The 15796-nt window shown below is 41.9% G+C and overlaps 1 protein-coding gene across 4 annotated transcripts in view; it reads left to right on the top strand.

The window, feature by feature from the left end:
* Positions 1 to 15796, top strand: part of WDFY2 (WD repeat and FYVE domain containing 2) — a 75043-nt gene that overhangs the window by 774 nt on the left and 58473 nt on the right. The gene's annotated exons all lie outside the window — the stretch shown is intronic.

Below are 15796 nucleotides of genomic sequence, written 5' to 3' on the forward strand. Positions count from 1 at the left end.
CTTGGAGTTAAATCCCGTGTTGTAAAGCTGCCAAAGGGGAGAATGTTTTCAGGCCGTTTAGCTGGGCTGTGCAGGGTCTGAGGCTGCCCAGAGGCAGCTTTTTCTCTTTTGAAAGAGCTCAAACTTAATTCAGCCCTGCAGCTGGAGCTTCAAAACTCCATCCTGAAGGTGCCTGCCTTTAAAGTAAGAGCTCATCTTTCTTGCGGACTCTATAAATAATTATTTTAAGCTGAGTTTCTTTGCAACTCGGGTGCACGGTGTGTAACCTGTGTCCCTAGCTTGAAAGACAAAATGTTGACCAATGTGAGAATATGTTTTGATTCTCAAGGGTTTTTCTGGTGGACTTTTTCTCTTGGATGCCTGTTACCCTGTTGAGGGTCTGCTTTTATGTCTCTGCTAGCTTTCCGGAAAACTGTCAGTATGTCTTTCATCTTTTTTCTTTGTCCTCACTATGCGTTAGTTTTCAGCTAGATGTCAAATACGTGCAAATTTAAGATCATGTAAGTTCGGCTAAGCTGTGCTCTCCAGGTGAACTCTCATGCCTCATAGCAAGAGAAGCTGAGCTACTTAAAGCAAGTACACTGTAAAAGGGACTTTAAGCAGGCTTACATTGCTACATTGCCACGATTTCATTTTCTTTACATTTTTTACTTATTTGTTGTGAAACTGAATAAAGCTCGAGTATGTTTTGGCTCACTGTAGCTTGTTAGGTTTACTCAATCAATTCTTTCTATCTTTAAGAAAGTATTCCTGAAATTCAGTTGCTCTTGTATATGTCTGTATCACAATCTCTGCCTCTCCCCCCACTTTAGAAAAAATAAGTAGCTTCTGCTGGTTTAGCAGGTATGAATTGTTGAGAATAGGTTGATGCTCCAAGTTGTCATTTCTCTGTAGAGAAAGGCATTGGTGAGAGATCTTTGTTTCACTAATAATCGAGATGTCAGGTTCAAGAAACAAGTGGTGAAGCAGAAACCTGGGGTTTCCCACTAAGAAACTGCTAGTTCATGAGCACCACTCTAGCCCTTCCCATCCCAGAGCAACCCCCTGGGGTAGCTCAGTTACGTCCTACTTACTGATGAAACCAGTAAAGAAATCGGCTTTTAGATGTGCTGATAGATGTCTAAAGCTTTGCTGCTGATACAGGATAGCTCTATGAACATTAAAATACTGTAGTAAGTCTGGAGGTTCCCAGGTTATTTTCTGTTTAAAGGTGCTAACCAGGTAATTTGCCTGCTTGTGGGACTGGTTTGTGGTGTCTTGGAGATGCTGTAAGCTATGATCGTGCCTTTTATTTCTTTAGGCACAAAGATGCTGATTGATGGCTTTTCCCTTCATTTTCCATCTGCATTAACTTTTATTGTAGTTAAAAGTTTCAGAGTCTAAACTTACTTGGAAGGTATAGCAGGTTGGGAGTCAAACTTGGAGGTTTCAGGATACTTGGGGTGGAAGCATAGTTTCTCAGACTCTCAATACCTGTGGCTTAGGCTTGTGCAGATCTTTGCAGTACCTTTTTTTGTTTGGACCTGGCTTCTAGTGCTAATGTTGACTTAATGGTTGTTTAATGGCCTTGGAATGCGGAGGGCTTTTAGAGATCCCTGGAAACTGTAAAGGATGGTTATGGAGATGTTATTTGTCTCTTGTTAGTCAAATAAGTGAGTTTTGGCCTCGTTTACCAGACTGTGATATGTACTGCTCATATGAGAGAAATGTTCTGAAACTTTTGCAGAGAACTTCAGCTGAAACGACTTACCATCTCCAGCACTTGCTTCAGGCTGGGGGAGGACGTCTTCTGGAGATGAAGCGGAGGGAGTTCTCCATCAGTTCACTGGCTAATGGCTGAACATATCATTGTTGAAGTTGCTAGTAGTCTTAACATACACAACAACTAGGCACCGCTTTAAAGGTTTTCTTTAGGGCATGATGTGGTTCTATACCTATAAACCCTTCAAAGCAGGAGCTCAGTCTCTAGTCTATTTTTTATGGCACCAGTGGTTTTATCTGGTTTTAAAAGACACGGAAGTGGTTTTAGCTATAGCTTGCAGACATAGTTATGCATTATATAGCTCTGAATCGTTGTATTTGTAGCACATCTATGCACATATTTTAAGAAATAAAATAACAATAATAGAGAGTGTGGTTATTTATCATAAAGAATGGCATAGAGGAGGAAAGAATCAATTGGGGATGGGTTTTACATATTTAACTAGTTTATCTAAACTTCACATAATCTGCAAGGTTGGAGTTTCTTCTCAGTGTGCATCATCTGTATGCTCTACAGATTTTTCTCTTCTGAATCCTACTCAGTCACATTAGTTGAACAATGTGCATTGTGTCCTAATCTTAGTTGTTTTGCCTGATTCCTTACTAGGGCAAAATAGACTGAGCCTGTATCTCTTTACAGTACAGTTGGTGTGCATTAGGAGGGATAGGATATAATTTTATTTTTCTTCTAAGGAAAAGGGATGCACCTGTCTAGGTAGGTGAGAGTTAAAGATGAAGCAGCATTTGTTATCCAAGAATGTATAACTCTGATGCAGGAGGGCTACAAGAAAGAAATTATTAGCTTTCATCCATGCTCTTTCACCTGCCAGCAAATGGGTGGAATTAACAGACACATATATCCAAACATGTAGAGTCTTGAGTGATCCATAGCATTGAATGCCCTAGGTGCTACATGTGAAGCTAAAGTGGGATTTTTCTAATGTACACAGCTGGCCTTTAGTTGTCATCAGCTTTCTGTGTGTTAAAAGCATGTGCTACCTTTTCAAAATTGCTGAGCGTCCTTGTCTTTTTTTGCCTTCAGAGGGAGATGTGGGTGTTGGGCATGTCTGAAAAGTAGGTCACTGGCATGTCAAGTTCAGACATATCTAACTCTGCACTCCAGAGAAGATTTAGTGTCATTAATCTTACCTGAGCACGGGGATATGGTGAGAGAAGTGCACTGACTCACCCAGCTTTCAGTGCAAGCAGTTCTGCTTGGTGTTGGCACACTCCTATGTTTCTCAAGAGCCTGCCAGAGGAGTGAGTGCTAATTCATCTGGGTGTCCGATGTGCTGATCCTGTGTCACCATGCAAGACTAGCAGGAGGGGGGGGGGCTAGGTGTCATCGTGGTCAACCTGCACTTTGCCACTAGCCATCTTTTTTGCCACTAGCTATATTGTAGATGAGCAAATCTTAGATATGTGCTGGTGTAGGCAACTTTCCTGATAATTATGGACTCTGGTCTGTGCCCTATTTTGGGTGGGAGTTCTGTGCTCACTTCCATGCTACAGATCTTGGAAGTGTAGGTGTTGCAGTCAAGAAGTGTTCTCCTTAAAGTATTCACGGGAACTCAAAAGCTTTCATAGTCAACCGAAAATTGTCAAAATCCTTTATTTTTAAAAAACAGGCATTCTAGTCTCCTAGATGGTGACAAAACCTATGAGAAAAATATTTATGCCATAGATTTTTTTTTTTTTTTTAAATTAAGGGAACAGAGACCTTTGTCTTCTCCACTACCTTGTATCATCTTAAGTTCCTTTTGAACTAAGATATCTCAGCTTCTTTATATGGATAATGTATAAACTGAGCCCAGACTGTCATGTACATTCATATTAGTGTCTTCATCTCACATAGGGAAAACTACAGAGCTTGTGTTGCTAGGTTTGGTTTACTTTGAGATTTTTAAATGCAGATATGTACTGAAGAGGTTTTTTAATGCAGATGTGCACTTAAGCTGTTGTCCAAGTCTTGTCTTCTGAGTATGCTAACTAGCAGGTTTTTTAGGGAGTACAAAAAATTAATGACTGACTTGTGTAGATGAGCAGACTTCACTAAACTAATGGTGAACTAGGAATGGGAATGGGCATATATGACAAGAAATGTGGGTGTTGTCTTTGGCATCCCGCTGACATGCCTTCTAGCGTGGAGAAGTGTGATCTTTTCACCCTTAAATCTATCAAAAGCTATCTTTTGCTCCTTATGGTTTTCTTGTCCATATCTAGTGCATAAAGCACATAGTATTATAGTTAACGCCTGTGAAATGCCTCTAATCGAAAGGTGGGGTACTGCACTCAGTGCTACATCCAGGCAGGACATAAGGGAACCACAGACCCTTGGTAAACTCTCTGGGATTCCTTTCTCCTGTGGTAGAATGGTAGAAAGTGATTGCTTTGCTCAGCAGTGTGGCTGCAATACAGGTCTGTAATTCTCATCTAAGCACAGGGTTATGTCACTGACGGCTGCTCTGCTTTGTGTGTGTCTGTTGGTTTACAGCAGAAGTGCAGGTGGTGTAAGAACTGATTTTGATGCTGGCTGTTTGTGTATGTTTATCAGTTTAAACCTGTAGGTTTCACACCCAGTTTATTGCCGCATGAGCAGTAGTTCAAGCAGTGCAGAAGGTGTGAATGCTCTTCACAGGTGTAAAAAGACTTGTCTGTGCCTGAAAGTTCTTTAAATTTTGATAAAAACAGTCACTGATAAAATTGTTGAGAAGAAATGAAGGAACACAACACTAGCAGTGCAAAGGTTCCTAAGAGACCTATTGCTGTAGATGCAACTTATTTGCTCTGAATTTTTTTAAACTAATTTGATGTGTTGCAACTTGATGACTGTGTTTGGAATAAAGTTCAGGGTGGAGGTTAGTGCTGGCTGTTTGAGTAAAAGAAGTGGATGCTGGCAAGAGGCTTAAGACAGGAGGTCCAAAAGCTCTTGGAATGAGAAATTGTTGCAGATGTTGAAAAGTAACTGTTCCTGATCTGACTAACATGTATCCTGTTGAGATGCCAAAATCCTGGGACTAGCACATAAAATGTTTTGCTGAGGACTTTTGGGGGATGATAAACACTACTTAGTAACTTGTGGGTGACCTTGCAAAGTATATTTTTTTTAACCCCCTGCAGCACTTTGTGCCACCAGGAGATAACTTGAAGTTTGCCCAGGCTTGTATATTCCCTTGCCTACAATGGTCTTCCCCGAGTACTTAGTGTCAGTTAAAGATTTAAAGCACAAGCACTTAGTCTTGTCTTTCTGATCTGAAGTATCTTGCAACTGCTAGCTCATGTAGGTCAATGCACAAATCCGCGCAATTCCTGCAGTTGTATTAAGATCATGTCTTAACTGCAAGGTGACAGCTGCAAAAATGTGATATGACGTGGCTTGGACCACGACTTGTACAGACCCAGTTTCAGCAGCGCAGTTAGGCATCACAATGGAGTGGAACATTAGGTGCTTGAGCATTTAGCATCAGAGATGCAGTGGTTTTTGCTTGCCTCTCTGTTTTAGAGATTATTCTTTATATAAAAGGTGTAGATGCATGTATCTTATGTTATGAGCGTTATTTGGAATGAGGAGAGGTACTTACTATACCTTCTGTTTTCTTTATGGTAGCCTTTTTCTGCCAGTTGCTGAACAATGCTCTTGAGTTGCAGCAAGTTTCGAGATGGTGTATCTGCCTTCTATATTAAACAGTTCTCATTTTTCTTCTTGTCTTCCCTGACCCCGTTTTAATTTCACTGGCATCTGCTTACACAGAGACTGGATCTCTCATCAGCGTGTCTGTCAGGCTTGGTGACCTTCCCCTGCAGTCTCTCCAGTTCTGCAGCTGAACAACGCTCCTCGCTGAGAGGCGACTGCACAATGCCACCTCTGTGTGTGCCCCACAGCCCCTGGAAGAAAAACAAATGCCGCTTATGAAGTATGTGGAATACAGAGTCAACGTATAACTAAAAATGTGCTGTTGCAGAAAACTTGTTGGCTTTTCTCATAAAGTTAAAGATGACTAGAGGAGGCAGTGATGCTGCAGCATTAAATGGCTGCAATATTCCTTAAAGTAAAGGAATTACAACAGTCTTGAAGCTACCATGCTAGTTGAGTCACTTAACAGACTGAAGGTCTCAAATAGCATGTGAAGTTGTAGCACAATAGAAATATGTCAGTTTGACCTACCTTATAGGATTTTGGTTACTGAGGCAGACTCTTTTTTTTTTTTTTTTTTCCATCTCTCCAGCTGCACTGTTTCCTGCATGGTATCTGCAGATAGTAATCTGTGCACAGGTTTCCCGGCAACATCTTTCAGCTATGTGATAATACATGCAAGAGAACTTCTCGAAAGTGGCACAAGTTTTGTAAAATGTTGTTTGTAACAGTCGTCAGAGAAGACAATATACTTGGTGGCTCAGAGAACAAATGGGAAGGAGAGAATGGGAGGGCATAATGCAAGCACACGCATGCTCTTGCGCTGGGGAGTTCTAACAGCTTTGTAAAAGATGTGCAATGCCCTAAGGAGAGCAATTGGCTCTTGCACAAGTATCTTCTGTGCATCACTGTGTTCTGTGCCCCATAACCTCTTGGATTTTGGACGGCCATTCACATAAAAGCACCCCAGAAGCTGTGTTTGGTTGCGTTGCCCATGGTGCTTCCATCACACACCTGTCAAATATGAGTGGTTTTATATAAAACTCTGCTAGAATCTGCATGTATTTGCCCAGGGATTTGATGAGAATTGCACCAGTCCCTATCATAGTCTGTTGTAAGGTCGGGATCAAGGAACACCACAGCTGTTTTCTCTCTGCATATGGCGTGAGGGAGTGATGGATGCAGCCGTGGTGCTGTAGGATGCGGCAGACTGGGATGGGGTACCATGGGAGGGGATGAGAGCAGTGGTCATGGGGTGCTGAGAATAGCCACATGCAGTGGGATGCATCCTGTTCAGCAGAGCCTTGTCCTATGTGGGTCATTTTAGGAAAGAGAAAATAAAACTTCCTTCTTTATACCTTTGTGAGGTGAAGTATGAAATAATTTAAATGGGAAAACTACATAACAAGCATCCGCACGGACATGGCAAGTACCCCAGCAAACAGATTGGGCAAGTGACCAAGCCTGGAGAAGGAAAAGGGCAATTTCATGAAAGGAGAAGCAGGAGAGGGTAAGTTTACCAGGCAACCCTCCAGGGAGGGAGCTTTACATAATCACGAAACCATATGCACCTCTCAGGGTTCTTCATATGTCACAGACTGTGTGCCTGATGGCTTGAAACTGTGCATAAATAACAGCCAAAATGGATATTTGGCTATCAGAAAGCAGGTAGTAAATTTTGCAAATTAGATTGTGCTGAAATTTTAGATGGACAAAATACAGCCTTCATCCTCATGAGAGGGAGAACAGTTGTGGAGGCTGGGTTAAAAAGTGGTGTTTTAATTTTTCTCCTAGTCAGGCTGCAGGAAATAGCGTTGTGTAACTAACCTTGGCTAGACTTTGAGCATATGGGCTTTGCTTCTCATACCATGTGTATTCACCACTTAAATTAAGTTTTTCAGGGAACTCTCAAGGTTTTGAGCACTGAATCAAAGGCGATGCCAAAGCATAGTTCTGGGTAGAAGAGTGCTACTGTTCTGCTGCCAAGTTTACCAAGAAGTTTGATCTAACATTGTCTTTTATTCCCCAAATCCTGTATCGTTCCCTCTTACTGTGAGGCAGAAGATCAATGTTCTTAGCAGGTTTTTTGAAATAACAGTAGTGATTAATCAGCCCCAGAAGGTAATGCTTTTGACCTTTACAAGTCTGTAATAGTAGTTTCCTTAGGAGTTGAGTCCCGAGGAGAGAAGTCTGAGAAAAAGCTGTCCTAATGTGAATTGGTCTGTTTTGCCAGAAGGCTGATTTATCTGGATTAGCATTATCTGGATTCATGTGATAGAGCAGATACAGTGGCCCATCTTGAAGGGATAGGGAGAGAAGATCCTTACCTGTGTTTAGAATGTGACAGATAATGAGATTTTGCACCTCCAGCAGTTAGTGCAAATTTGACAAATTTACCTTCAGCTTTGAATTCACTTATAATAGCAAATAAGGCTTAATTGTATTCTTAAGCATGGGGTGCATCTGCCTTGTGGAGTACTTTAGGGTCTTAAAGTAAACAGCCTTTTTTTTAAAGCTCTAGTAAGGTCTAATCATGAGTTGGTGCTAAAGCTTTTAGTTTCGCTTAAAAGGTAATAAGGTAGAGCAAAAACATAATTACATTTATGCAAGCTAATGCATGCTAGAGGATGGGAGATGAGAGAGGATTTTGGTGTTGTTTCAGAGCAGTGTACATATCCTCCTGGCACAATGATTTCAAGATTTAGATCTATAGGTACCAACAGTCTCCAACTTCCACACCACTTATCTGTGGCTTGGATTGAAAAACATATAGGCAGTGACTGAAAGAGGAAATCCAGTAGGTTTATTGTGAAGCAAGATAGGATGAAGGAGACCACTGAAAATTAGCCTGTTCTGATGCTTTCCTCCTTCTTGTTGTTTAGCATTTCTGAAGCAGTACAGCAAAGCTTATCTTACAGATGTCTCTTCTGATTTGGATGCTTCTCCAAGAACACCTACACTGAGATTTCTTTCCTTGCAGATGTCAGCTGACACTGCAAGGTCAAGTGTTGAACTCAGTATTCTGTAAGCTATTTGCCTATATGCATGTTTCTAGCCCAGTTTATTACACAGAGATCCAGAAGGGATTGCCTTTTCATTTAATACAATTGCCCCTTATCTCAGAAAACCATGTAATGTAATCCCTTTTAAGAGACAGGTCCTCATTAAGTATTTTGCCCCCTTTATGTATGTTGGAAACTTTAGGAATCTGTGCCATGAAACTGAAAATGATGGCTTACATTTTACTTGTAACTAGTTTGCACTCATTTTGCTTATGTGTTGAATTATCCTTACTTTACATATTTTATTCTTCATCCTTAGTGTTATTAAGCTGTATCTTCTCATTCCCCTACTCCATCCCTGTTTTCCCCTTTGATACAGAGAAATTCTGTCCCCCCTCTCAGCTCTGTGTTTTGCTAGAGAAAATGTCAGCTATGGAGTCATACAACGAGTGGTTCAAATTGACATTGTGAACGCCTCATGTTTTGCAGCGCCATGTGCATGAGCTGGAATGAAAGTAGAATTTGAGATGCTTTCTGCTTTGATGGCAGAGACCTAGCCTGTGGTCCAGCCTAGTTTTTACTGCATGCAGGATTGGCTGCGTACAGTATTGACAGCTGCAGCATTCTGGTGGCAGGGGAGATCCTCTACACAGTGTTTTGGCTGGATTTACGGATCATGCCTTTGCTTCACTGGCCATTTCAGCAGCTCTGCCAGCAATAAGCTGCTGTCAAATGCTGGTTGCTCTTCTGCAATTACTGGAAACCCAGTAGGAAAGCTCACGCCTGTGCTGTTCTCTGACATCAGGCATACAGCCCTTGTGCAAGCTCTTGTCCTGGTGGTCCCATTGCTTCAAACTGCTGTGGCATAGGAGACCTTGATCAGGCAGCAGCCTCAGTGTAGCCTGCTTTCTGCTGGCCAGGAGCTTGAGGGAAGGTGAAAGGGTCTTTGCTGAACAGCCCTGCATTCAGCTTCAAGAGATGAATGATCTCTATGCTTTTAATATGCCATGATAACGGTTTACTTTAGCACAGGCAGAAGCAGATGCTGATGAAAACTAGAGATCAAAGTAGGGCAGTGCAGTAGAACTAACATGGGGAAGGGGAGACTAAAGCTGGCTCAACATTAATTGTGCTGAGGGAGGAGGGTGAGAAGATAATATATCTGTCAAGTCAAAATTGACACCTTTGGCTTTATTGTACCCTAGGCCTGGACTAAAGTTATTTAATGGCTGGAATTAAGAAGTTGATACTTTTGCTGCAGTGAAATTATGCACTTTATTCTGTCTTGCTGAGCCCTATTTTATGTTCTGTTCCATCAGAATAACTATAATTAGGCTCCAAAAGTGTGTATTGGGTCTACCAGAGCCTTGCCCGGGCCATTCTGTGTGCTGCCTTAGCAGCTGAGGCTTTTAGTGCTGTCTGAAGAGAAAATGCCTGTCTGATATTACCCCATGTTTTCTAAGTTGTGTTGCATCTGAAGTCCAAAGTATTAGGAGTTTTTGTGATTGCAGTAGCTGCCATTGCTGGCTAAGAGTGGACATGTGCTGGATTTCTTCAGGCTGGAGAAAGCAGGGAAAGCAGCTAGCTTAAGAATATCAACTGCAATGGGTGGTAGACCACTGTACTTGGCACAGTTGTTATGCAGCCGGGGTTGGTTACACAACATATAGGCACTAATCCATTTCCGAAGAAGAGCGCAGTCTCTTCCCTTCAGGAAATGAATCAGGCTTCATAAACAAATCTCTTCTTGCTAACTTCTGCAACTGCCAGTAAATGAGTGGGAATAGATGAATCCATCATCATGCTTTCAAAATATCAACTGGTGAATGATCCTGCAGAACTTCCAGCAGGGACATCAGCTCAGACCCATACAAACATTCACTGAACTGTCAGGTTCACGTTCTGATTCCTGTTGTTGCTAGGTTTATTTGTAGCCAAAAAGCAAAAGCACATAAAATTTTGAAGAGCGTGCTGTGGTGCTTGGAGTCCCATGGCAGCCTGAGCTGCAGAGCACCAGCAGATGAGGAGCCATGTTGAGTGTGACGGGCGGTTGCAGAGACATGCTCTCAACCCTGCTGCAGGCAGGGTTTCTGTGGGCTGCACAGCTGCAGACGTGTCTGTGGGGGACATTTGGGACCTCTGTTGTTTGGCACCTCATCTTCCCCTTTGTACACTCTTTATGGTTGCTAGCATGGTTGGAGAGCACATGACCAGTGGGAAGGTAGGAAATCCCACAGTAGTTTGTACCACTAATTCAGTTCCAAAGTGCTGGTTTTGGAGTGGAAGATTAAAAGCAAAGGTGGTTTTTTTTTTTTTTGTTAAGCAAGGAATGCTGTAAATACTGGTGGTGATGGTCCTTGCGTTTCCAGCAGTTAACTTTTCCTCAAATACTGGAGCTAACCCATATTAGATACCAGAGAAAGCAGTAGGGAAAGGGAGTTATGAATGTACTGATTGTTTAAAAAAAATTTACATGCTGTAGTGACTGAAAATGCATGAACTTTATCTGAATTGTGAAAGGTCCTCTGTGATTTAGGATGCTTTTACCCCTTTCCCTCCTCCTCAGTAAGTTCTTTGGTAGATGAGAGATAAGCTTAGTGAGGATTTCCTTAATAAGTTTTCATTAACAGAAAACAAAGCCAAGAAGTCTCCATCCCCAACTAGTTTCATCTACAGCATCCTTTTGGTCACAGCTTATGTTCATCCTTCTAAAAACCCAATGACTTAAAAAAACCTCTTCTTTGAGGAATCAGGAATGAACATAGTTGTCTGCTTTTTATGAGGTGTGAACACATCTGGATGAATGACCCAAGGACATCAAATATTGAGGTCACCAGCAGGAAGCTTGGATAAACCTAACAAAAATGGCTTGGTCTGCCTCAGTCAGCGTCTTCCATGGTCTTCTCTTTACTCTAAAACTGAGCTTGTGTTCACGTGCGCTTTTTGACATGAACAGGCATTTTTACATGGTTTGAAGAGACAGATTCTTTCAGAAATGAGTGTAAGTGTTATTCAGCTCTTAATCACAAAACATGGACTATGAACTATATCGGCAAGTGTTTTGTGTACAAAGTGTTATGGGAGAAGTAGATAAATAGCCATTTTGACAAAAATTCTGGATGTGGGAAAAGCAAATGACATGAGAAATTGCTTAGTGATCTGTGTTTGAGTGTTTTGCATGTGGATTGAAAAGTGCAAACAGTGGTTTTGAAAAGCAGTGTGCGTGCGTGTATTGACATCTCACTCTCAATGGGTCAATTTTTCCAGAAATAAATGTTACTGCCTGTGTTTGCAGGCAGGCTCCTAATTTGCAAGCCCAGCCATTGTGAACTCTGAAGCATTATCCTGGCAGTGGTCATCTTTTTGTTTTGAGTTTGATTTTGTTTATTGTTGTGTATGATGACTCTAAGCCAGAAATTGCTGTTTATTCAGTTGCTGGCCAGTGCCTTTACACTGACCTCAGGCTAATAAAAATGGAGGGAAAGTGGGAAAATATGGACCACCTTGAGATATTGGAGTGTACAATGTAACAAGAAAGGAGTGCTCTTGTGAGCAAAGACAGCAAACCCCTGCTTGTTCTGACTTTCCAGTTCTTCTAAACAAGCCCAGTATTGCACAGGGTGGTGTATGTAGGGCAGACTTCGGCATGGTCAATGTTGTTTCCTCTTCTCAATGACTGCATGATCCAGCTGGGAGAAACAGCTCAGGGCCAGTTGCTATAATGACTGTATTCCTAACAAATTAAATAGCACAAGGGTATGTTTTCAAGCACGGGGATCTGGCTGGCTGTACGGTATGGTTGTTTGTATCAGGCACTGTTCTTGCCATGGGCCAATTTGCACAGCGTCAAACAGTCCCCAGGCAGGGTTTAGGAGTCAGCTTGGACCAGGGACCATTCCCACTATGCAGCTTGGATGTATCTGCTGGTTTCTATGCCATGTGGCCTTGCTGCCACAGACTGGTCCCAGGCCTGTGCCGTTTATTCTAGGTGTGTTTCACATCACCGGGGCACCCGGATCGTGTGGCTGTCCCTGCTGGTGGGGTGTCAGATAGCCTATGGGAAATTGGTTTTGTGATTTAAAAGAAAAATCAACAAATTAAGCCACTGGTTTAAACATGACACAAGCCTTAAAATGGGTGATGCCTGTAAACATTTCTGCTGGTTTGAGATCTGTAACAATAAGTTTAAAAAGCCTGAATTTGAGACCAAAAATAGTTTGAGATTCTTAAGGCTAACTTCAACCAGATGTTTGGGAGAGGACAGGTCTCCCAGGGCCGCAACGCTGAACAGAAGTGCACATGCTGCCAAATTCCTGTGTGCGACATTGGCCAGTGATCTGCAGGGCTGCAGGGCAGGAACCCAGCTGAAGCACTGAGGTGCCACTCATGACATCTGTGGACAAGTCCTCCTGTCAGACTCCTGTGTTCACTCACTGCACCACCAGAGGCCCAAGCATTGTATCTGTAATCTGTGTGAGTACATCTCCTCACGCTCCTCAACAGCTGTCAAGATAATCTGTCTCCAGAAGCCTTTGCTTCTGACACCCAAGGAAGTATCTTTGACTTGGTTTGAGCAGAGCGTTGCTTCATCATGTCCTGTAGGTCTGGGAGATGGGACAGGAATGCTTCTTTACATGCCAGCTTGTCTCCTGCTTACACCATCCTGGGGTGACATCCTTCCAGTGGGCTTGGTGTCATTGCAGCTGCACTGGGGCTGCTCCACAGGCTGCCAGTAGAAGAGCCCAGGCTTCAGTTCTGATAAGTGTGACAGTCCCTCAACTGTTTCAGGCCAAGTGAAAGCTTTGGTCCTTTTTGAAGCCGTAGAACAGTGCTATGCTGTAGCAATGACCAATTTTGAACTATAAGCCACTAACCATCTACCATTTTGAAACACATAAATTGGGTGTTATGTGCTGGAGAGAGGATTCTTCACTGGGGTAATACAAATGTAGAGCAAAGCTTGGACAAGATCAAGGAAGTCCAGAGACCCTCTGCAGAGAGGCTTTACCTAAGCTTTTCATCTTTGAAAAGACCTTCAGTCATAAAAATGACATTTCTGCTCCTTTAAGTCTCTAAAATACTTGAAATAAGTTGGGTATGCAGTCACCACAGCCCTTACTCCAAGCATTGTTTTCCACCCACTTATCTTTTCATGTAACCAAGGCTTCAGTAAGATCTCTGGTGTTGCTGCCAAATGACTATGGAAAACGTTAATAGGATCTGTAGGTTGTATTAAAACTTCAAGATGGACAGAAGATTAGAAACTTTCATTTGCTAGTAAAACCGTGATGCCACAAAGGAACCAAAAGAGGAAATGTGCTACTTCAGTAGCTTGTGAGCTTCTCTACCTGAGAAAAGCATAGGAAACTTCAGGTACAATAATTAAATTAATCTTCAAAGCACATTTGCAATAGAAAGCCCTGTACACCTAGAGATGCTTGTTCTGTAAGTATTGCATAGGTCCTTCTGCCTTGCCCAGTTTACCTGACACTGATAATGTAACAGAAGTTACATATATGTCACTGGGACAAAGGTTTATGAAGAGAAAGTCTCTCTTCCTTAGGCTTACATAGCTTATTTTTGTACGAGCTCTTTCCGTTTGGGTATCTGGTTGAGGATTAACATGATATTTATTTCAGTTCTTTTTTTTTTTTTCTCCTCTTTACCCACTGATGTGGGGACACTGAGGTGTCACCCATTAGGAAGAAGTAGTAGTTGCTTTTGCTTCAATATATAGACAAGCACTAAAATTATCACAGTTGGTTTCATCCTGCTACAGTGTCATTTGAGAGTTTTGCTGCTGACCTCATTGTGAGCAGGATCAGACGAGTGCTTCAGAAGTGCAGCTGATATTTGCATTACTGAAGGAGTGCATCTACAGCTGCTGTGGTAGGCAGAAGGATGATGTGTGTCCCTTAGCTGTCACTGTCACAATAATTGGGATGGGGCAGTGGTGGAGTCAGAAAAAACATGCTAGATGTAGAATCGTTGATGTGACATTCTGGCATGGTGTGTTTTCCTTCTACTCCTGAGCTTGGCCCAAGTTGCTAAGCTGTGTTTTGTGTCTTGGAGCCAGGCTTTCCAGTGGTAGGGAGTGTTGGGCTTTCCTCATCTTTCACAGTATGTTATTGTTCCCTCCTGGGTTGTGAGGGAATTTATATATTCTAGTTCGGGTTTCTTGTGTGGAGTGTCTTGTTGTAGGAGCCTTTTGTGTTTACAACTTTTCTATTAAAACTTTCTTGTTTAGTTTTTAATATCACTTTAACTGTTCTCAGGATGGTTGGTCTGAAATTATCCTCTGGTACGGGTCCTCTGATATTGAGGAAATTGTGTCAGATTATTTCAGCCCAGCCCTAAAATGTTATAAGACTATGATTGTGTTTCTAAGGTCCAAGATCAGAGGATCAAGAAAGCCACAAAATCTCCTTAGAATCACATCTACTTTGTATACTCAGGACCTAAGGATTTTACAACAGTCTTTATAGCACATTTCTACAAAATTTGCTGCTTTTGCTGTACCACAAGATTGCACTTTCTTACTCTGAACACAAATAGATATTCTGCTTGGCCTCCATTGCGTAAAATCTTGTGGAAACAACAATTTTAACCAGATACTAAGAGAGAGGAGCTGATTTGGAGTCAAATAAACTTAAATTATGAATAGCTATCAATTATGCAGAAGTAACATAAAATTAAACAGAACAAGATGTCTAACCTGGCTCCCCTTCCTCCTACAAAACTAAATTGATATTGTTTCCTGAAATCACAGGTAAGTGACACTGGCATTGCCCTTTGGCAATGTGTTATGATTATGTATTATCCAAAAAAATTAGACAATTGGGGGGAAAAAAAATCAATTGCTGAAGCTGAAAGTTGAAATGGAAAGTTTCTTTGTAGAGGGAGGGAATGGAGAAAATATGTGATTGTCCATCCTGCCTTGCAGAGAAGTTTAATTCTTGTTCAATTGGTGTGTATCCATTCTTGATGCTATGTAAAACTGCTACATCTTTGATAAGTTTGTATAGTGGTGAGTTGCTGTTGTAAGAACTTAGCAGGTACAGCTGACTTCTGAATCTCCTGGGGAGAAAATGGCCAGGCTAATGTCCATCCTACCAGGAGATGGACATCCTACCAGGGGATCAACTGTTTATCAAAATTTATTTTTTCCCCCCAGACTTGTGTTTGAGATGAGATTCTGGGGAGGGTGGTGTAAATCCCTGCGTGCTCAGATCTTATAGCCTGCCTTGTCCTCTTAGTTGAGTTCTTTTACAGCTAAGCTGTTATGTAGTAAAAATGTGTGTCATGAGGCTAGAGTTTGGGATTCAGGTGCTTACACAGTCTAAGAAGTCCAAGGTAGGATTGCAGGAGTGTGTCTGGGGCTGAGGAGGATGTGGGATTT

This window comes from Strix uralensis, chromosome 2 (genome assembly GCF_047716275.1).
Source record: "Strix uralensis isolate ZFMK-TIS-50842 chromosome 2, bStrUra1, whole genome shotgun sequence".
In the NCBI taxonomy this organism is placed as follows: Eukaryota; Metazoa; Chordata; class Aves; order Strigiformes; family Strigidae; genus Strix; species Strix uralensis.